General features: G+C 51.4%; 1 non-coding gene across 1 annotated transcript in view; it reads right to left on the reverse strand.

The window, feature by feature from the left end:
- Nucleotides 1-2,348, reverse strand: part of LOC131171023 (28S ribosomal RNA) — a 3,242-nt gene extending 894 nt beyond the window's left edge. Inside the window, exon 1 of the ribosomal RNA XR_009141781.1 lies at nt 1-2,348. This exon is cut by the window's left edge and continues 894 nt beyond it. This is a non-coding gene — a ribosomal RNA (28S ribosomal RNA).
- Between the last annotated feature and the right edge of the window lie 5,152 nt (nt 2,349-7,500).

Consider the following 7,500-nt stretch of genomic DNA (forward strand, 5'->3'; position numbering starts at 1 on the left):
CCTACACCTCTCAAGTCATTTCACAAAGTCGGACTAGAGTCAAGCTCAACAGGTCTTCTTTCCTCACGATTCCGCCAAGCCCGTTCCCTTGGTCGTGGTTTTGCCGGATAGTAGACAGGGACAAATGGGAATCTTGTTAATCCATTCATGCGCGTCACTAATTAGATGACGAGGCATTTGGCTACCTTAAGAGAGTCATAGTTACTCCCGCCGCTTATCCGCGCTTGGTTCAATTTCTTCACTTTGACATTCGTGAGCATCGCGTAAATCACATTGCGTGAGCATCCGCAGGACCATCGCAATGCTTTGTTTTAATTAAACGATGGATTCCCTTGTCAATACCGATTCTGAGTCGATCGCTCGATGCTGGGTAGGCCCGAGGCCGTTCCTAGTCCGTCCCACCGGCACTCGGCGAACCGCCTCGCCGCGGAGCGGCTCGAGCGATCCGTCGACACCGACGGGTTCGGGACTAGGACCCCTGCCCACCTCGAGCCAATCCTTTTCCCGAGGTTACGGATCCATTTTGCCGACTTCCTTGCCTACATTGTTCCATTGGCCGAGGTCGCTCACCTTGGAGACTGATGCGGTTATGAGTACGACCGGGCGCGGAGGCACTCGGTCCTCCGGATTTTCACGAGCCTCGGCGCGACGGACACCGCGCGACGGCGGTGCTCTTCCACCGCTGGACCCTACCTCCGATCGAAGTCGTTTCGGTGGGCGAGCCGTTAAACGAAAGATAACTCTTCCCGAGGCCCGCCGACGCCTCCGGACTTCTAACGTTGCCGCTACCGCCGCGTCGGTTCGGGAATTTTAACCTGATTCCTTTCGAAGCTCGCTATGACGCTCTGTCGGACGGGCTTCCTCGCCTCTTAGGATCGACTAACCCATGTGCAAGTTCCGCTCACATGGAACCTTTCCTCTTCGCCTTCAAAGTTCTCATTTGAATATTTGCTACTACCACCAAGATTCTGACCGACGGCCGCTCCGCCGCTCACGCCCGGTTTTGCAGCCGCCGCACCTCCTACTCATCGGGGCTGGCTCTTGCCCCGACGGCCGGTATAGGTCTCGCGCTTAAGCGCCATCCATTTTCGGGCTAGTTGATTCGGCAGTGAGTTGTTACACACTCCTTAGCGGATTTCGACTTCCATGACCACCGCCCCGCTGTCTTAATCGACCAACACCCTTTGTGGGTTCTAGGTTAGCGTGCGATTGGGCACCGTAACCCGGCTTCGGTTCATCCCGCATCGCGCTCGCTACCAAAAATGGCCCACTTGGAGCTCGATTCCGTGGCGCCGCCAAATGGCAGCCGCGCCCTACCTATTTAAAGTTTGAGAATAGGTCGAGGCGTTGCGCCGATGCCTTTAATCATTGGCTTTACCCGATAGAACTCGCCCCGAGCTCCACTATCCCGAGGAAGCTTCGGAGGAACCAGCTACTAGACGGTTCGATTAGTCTTTCGCCTATACCCAAGTCGACGAACGATTTGCACGTCCAAGATCGCTGCGGGCCTCCACCGAGTTTCTCGGCTTCGCCCGCTTCGAGCATAGTTCACCATCTTTCGGTCCCGACAGCATGCTCTCACTCGAACCCTTCTCGTAAGATCGAGGTCGGCCGGCGGTGCAACCTCGAGGATCCCGCCATCGCCTTCCTTGCGCTTACGGGTTTACTCGCCGTTGACTCGCACACATGTCGACTCCTTGGTCCGTGTTTCAAGACGGGCCGAATGGGGAGCCCGCCGCCGACGCCAGAGCGCTGGCATCGGGCACGCCAGGACGGAGCGCTTGTCCCACGATCGCTGCGACGGCGTCTCCGCGGGCGTTTCTAGTGCCCGGGCTTGGGCCGCCGCTGCGATCCGCGTCGGTCCGCGCCGATCGGCGGACTGGCTTGTCGCGGTTCCACATCCGACCGGGGAGCATCGTTGGCCCCCATCCACTTCCCTCCCGACAATTTCAAGCACTCTTTGACTCTCTTTTCAAAGTCCTTTTCATCTTTCCCTCACGGTACTTGTTCGCTATCGGTCTCTCGCCCGTATTTAGCCTTGGACGAAATTTACCGCCCGATTGGGGCTGCATTCCCAAACAACCCGACTCGCAGATAGCGCCTCGTGGTGCGACAGGGTCCGGGCACGACGGGGCTCTCACCCTCTCCGGCGCCCCCTTCCAGGGGACTTGGGCCCGTCCCACGAGGACGCTTCTCCAGACTACAATTCGGATGCCGAGGGCGCCCGATTCTCAAGCTGGGCTCTTCTCGGTTCGCTCGCCGTTACTAGGGGAATCCTGGTAAGTTTCTTTTCCTCCGCTTATTGATATGCTTAAACTCAGCGGGTGTTCCCGCCTGACTTGGGGACGTGTCACCCCTAAAATTATTGCTCCCGAAAGTCCACTAATTTTCTGCTTGCAGGTTGTCCAAGTGAAACCCAATTTGAGTACATGTAGCATGTTGGCCGAATGCATGGGAGATAGGGACGTGGGGAATTATTATATGTGCATGGAAATGGGCCAATATGGGTGCACTATGAAGACCACGCCACTAAGTGGGACACATGGAAGCCTTGGGACGTGAAATGGCTGCATGTACATTAGAAATGCACAAGTGGAGCGCACCATGCATTTTAGTGGAGAAGTGGTGACGGCAAAATTGGGACATGCATCACTAAGTGACCAAAGGTGGTGCCATGCATGTGACGTGCTAGGTGGCCATCACATGGTGCGGCACATGGAGCCATGTAATCGGATGGGCATGATAATTCGATAATGGGGCGCCTCATGGTGCTACATAAGCCATCTAATGAAAATCATGGGAAGTAGCGCATGGAACAAAATCCACTACGTGCATGGGCCATGCAAAGCGTGAATTTAAAGTGGCCAAGGGCTGGTGGAGCGCATGTGAACATTCAAAGTGGGCCGCACGTGAAACCAAGGCATGCATGAAGAGTGAACCAGCCATGCAACGTGGGAAAATTAAGAAGTGCAGCCCATGAGATCAAATGGCCCAACCGGTGGACCAACACTTGGCGCCATCAATTTCCCTCCCACCAATTCAAACTCACCGGCTGGTTGGTAAGGTGGCCATACCTCCCGCTCCTCTTTGTACCTCACGCCACCTGCTCCCACTCATCAATTATTTTAATTGTTGCCATGTAAATCCAGCCACACGTGGGGACTCACAAGGGACAGCCGGCTTGTATATAAGAGGGACTTTGTCCCATTTCTTGTAACAGATACATGAGAGCAAATACTTGAGAGAATTGTGAGAGCTTTGCTTTGTCAAGTGTATAGCCGATTCAAGCAGAAATAAAAGAAGTCCTTTGCATCACTCTTTCTTCTTCCTTTCTTTATTTTTACGTGTGCATGGTGTTGTTGTCTTGCGCATTGTGTTGGGTTGCTTTGTGTTACTTTGGTTGCTTGTTTTTGGGTTCGGCTATTTTATTTTTCCTTGTTGTGGAAATATTGCCGAGAGGTCTTGGGACAGATTTGGAGGCTGACTTGCGTTGAGGAAGCAAGTGCCGCACGGTTGGGATAATTTTGGGATAGCAAATATTTCCCCCGTGACAGTTGGTATCAGAGCACATTGTTGGAGTGCTCGGGAGAATGGCCGACTCAAGTGACCAAGAACAATGTGGTGCTACTTCGGTAAGGGAAGAACAACCGGCTAGAGGCAGGAAAAAGGGCCAGGCCAGGCCTAGGGATCTCTCACGTGCAAGAGAAGAGTTGGGAGACGTGGAAGTGAGGCTGGCCAAAGTGGAACGCCACCTAGTCAATGGGGACGACAGGTTTGAAGATATTGAGAACCGGCTGATGCAACTTGGAGACGGGATGGAGGAGGCCCGAAGTGAACTTCAAGCTGCCTTCAGTGATGCCCTTGAGAGAATGGCTAGTGAGAATGAGGCCCTGAAATTTGCACATGCCGAGGAACTTTCTGCCCTTAAAGAAGAAAACCACTTGTTGAAGGAAGAAGTAAGGAAGTTGAGTGTCGAAGTGAAGGACGAATTGGTGTTGCTTAAAAGGTTGGTAGCCCAAGGGAATGGAACCAGCTTTACTCTCACAAATCCAACGGCAAGGGTTGATGTACCCAAACCGAACGTGTTCAAAGGATCAAGAAATGCCCGTGAAATAGATAACTTTTTATGGGCCCTTGAACAATATTTCCGTGCTCTTGGTGTGGAAGAAGACTCGCGCAAGGTTGACAACGCTCCTCTATTTCTGGCCGAGAGCGCCATGGTGTGGTGGCGTAGGAGGATGATGGACATGGAAAAGGGTACTTGCAATGTTAGAACTTGGGATGAGTTTAAAAAGGAGCTGAAGAAACAATTCTATCCAGAGCATGCGGCTGATGAAGCAAGAGCAAAGTTAAGGAGGCTTACCCAGCGTGGTACCATACGTGAATATGTGAAAGAATTTTCGGAGGTTTTGTTGGAAGTCCCGGAGTACCCCGACCAGGAGCTGCTCTTTTTCTTCAAGGATGGACTCCAAGCTTGGGCAAGATTGGAGATAGAACGACGTGGTGCTCAAGATCTTGCCGCTGCCATTACAATAGCCGAATCCCTTGTGGAGTACAAGAAAGGTGACAAGCCTAAAGCTAAGGATGGCAAGAGCAAACATGGTGGAGATAAAGGTAGCGGTAAGGACAGCCATAAAGAAGGCCCGAAAGAAGGAAATGCAAAGAAACCGTGGGTTGGGAAGAAAGACTACCGGGATGGAAAATTCAAGAAAAATGACAAGTTCCACAAACCAATCGAGAGGGGCCCCTTGAAATGCTTCTTGTGCGACGGGCCACACAGGGCGAGAGAATGCCCCAAGAACGCTGCACTGGATGCACTGGTTGCGGATAAGGAAGATGTTCAGCCACGACAAGAGGGATCCAGCATGGGTTCCATGCAATTGGCAGCCGTGAACAAAGGCAAACAAGTGGAGGTTCAAGTGGCCAACAAGGGCAGGCTGTTTGCGCAACTCAAGTTTGGGCAGAATGAGATTCAAGCACTAGTTGACACTGGAGCTTCGGACAATTTCTTGAGGCTTGAGGAAGCACAAAAATTTGGCATAGCATTCCACAAGCAAGCTGGTTGGTTGAAGGCCGTAAATTCGAAGCCTACTCCTACACATGGTGTTGCAAGCAAGGTTGCCGTGAAACTAGGTGAGTGGACTGGTTTCCTTGATTTTTCTATTGTGTCTATGGATGATTATGCATGTGTATTGGGTATGGATTTCATGGATAGGGTGAGGGCAATCCCTATTCCATTTGCCAACAGTTTGTGTATTGTGGAGAATGGGGGTGCATGCATGGTTCCTTTGAAGAGAGGGAAAAATGGAGGTAGCACACTTTCGGCCTTACAATTGGCTAAGGGTGTGAAGAAGAGGGAGCCTACTTTTCTAGTGGCTTTGCAAGCCGAGGGAGATGTACATGCCGTGGAGATACCCCATGAAGTGCAGAATGTGTTACAAGAGTTTAATGATGTTATGCCAAAAGAATTGCCTAAACAGTTGCCGCCCAAGAGGGAAGTGGACCATGCCATTGAGTTGTTGCCCGGCGCCAAACCACCTAGTGGTGTACCCTACCGAATGGCTCCTCCTGAGCTTGAGGAATTAAAGAGGCAGTTGAGAGAGTTGCTAGATGCTGGCTTTATTCAACCATCCAAAGCTCCATTCGGTGCGCCAGTTTTGTTCCAAAAGAAGAAGGATGGAAGCTTGCGGATGTGTATTGACTACAGGGCACTGAACAAGATCACAGTAAAGAACAAGTACCCCATCCCGCTCATTGGTGATTTGTTTGACAGATTGGGGGAAGCTAGATGGTTCTCAAAACTGGACTTGAGGTCTGGTTATTATCAGGTGCGCATAGCTGAAGGGGATGAGCCCAAGACTGCTTGTGTGACGCGGTATGGGTCCTTCGAGTTCAGAGTTATGCCGTTTGGCCTCACCAATGCCCCTGCCACCTTTTGCACATTAATGAACAAGGTATTTCACCCTTTCCTTGATGATTTTGTTGTTGTTTATTTGGATGATATTGTGGTGTACAGCCGGACATTGCAAGAGCACATCGAGCATCTTCGGTTGGTCTTCAAGAAATTGAGGGAACATCACTTATTTGTGAAGAGGGAAAAGTGTGAATTTGCGCAAGAGGAGGTATCCTTTTTGGGACATGTTGTTGGGCATGGACAGATCAGAATGGACAAGGCCAAGATTCAAGCAATTGAGGATTGGGAACCACCGAGAAAGGTGCCGGAGTTGAGATCATTCCTGGGCTTGGCTAACTACTACAGGAGGTTCATTAAGGGGTATTCTCATATTGCTGCCCCGTTGACAGATTTGTTAAAGAAAGACAAGCCGTGGGATTGGAATGAGAAGTGCCAGCAGTCCTTCGAGAAGCTGAAGCTAGCACTCAAGGAAGAGCCAGTGTTGAAACTGCCTGATTATTCCTCACCATTTGAGGTTCATACGGATGCTTCTGATTTTGCTATTGGTGGTGTGATCATGCAAGGAAGACATCCTATTGCCTATGAGAGCCGGAAATTGAATGAGACCGAGAGGAGATACACGGTCCAGGAGAAGGAGATGACAGCCGTAGTCCATTGCCTAAGGACTTGGCGGCATTATCTGTTGGGAAGCAAGTTCGTTGTGAAGACGGACAATGTGGCTACTAGTTACTTCCTCACACAGAAGAAGCTCTCACCAAAGCAAGCAAGATGGCAAGCATTCCTTGGAGAGTTCGACTTTGTCATGGAGTACAAACCCGGGAAGGCCAATCTTGTAGCAGATGCCCTAAGCCGCAAGGTGGAGTTAGCAGCAACTACCACTCAACCCAGTCCTAGTTTGTTGGGGCGCATAGAGGAGGGCCTCCAACATGACCCGCAGGCCAAGCTGTTGATAGAGCTGATTGGACAGGGCAAGACTAGGAGGTTTTGGAGGGATGACCAGGGGTTGGTGCGGACCAGGAGAGGGGCAGTATTTGTGCCGAGGTGGGGCGGCTTGAGGAAGGAGGTGATGAGAGAGTGCCATGACACTAGATGGGCTGGACATCCAGGTGCGCAGCGCACCCAAGCCTTGGTGGAACGAGGTTATTATTGGCCCAGGATGCAGGATGACATCCAGTTGTTTGTGAAGACCTGTTTGGTGTGCCAGCAGGATAAGGGAGAGCAGAGGAGACCTGCAGGGCTTTTAGAACCTCTTCCTACACCTAGCCGACCATGGGAGAGCATATCCATGGACTTCATTGTCGGATTGCCGAGAGTGAGTGGACTTGGCAACATTATGGTGGTAGTTGATCGGCTCAGCAAGTATGCAGTGTTTATTCCTGCTCCGGCTCAGTTTGATGCAAAGGAAGCTGCTAAGCTATTTTTCAGAGGTGTTGTGAAATACTGGGGACTGCCAAGGAACATTGTGAGTGACAGGGATGCACGGTTCACAGGCAGATTCTGGACAGAGTTGTTCAGGTTGATGGGGACAGAGTTGAATTTCTCCACCAGTTTTCACCCTCAGACGGATGGGCAGACGGAGAGGATTA

This window comes from Hevea brasiliensis, chromosome 11 (genome assembly GCF_030052815.1).
Source record: "Hevea brasiliensis isolate MT/VB/25A 57/8 chromosome 11, ASM3005281v1, whole genome shotgun sequence".
Classification (NCBI taxonomy): domain Eukaryota; kingdom Viridiplantae; phylum Streptophyta; class Magnoliopsida; order Malpighiales; family Euphorbiaceae; genus Hevea; species Hevea brasiliensis.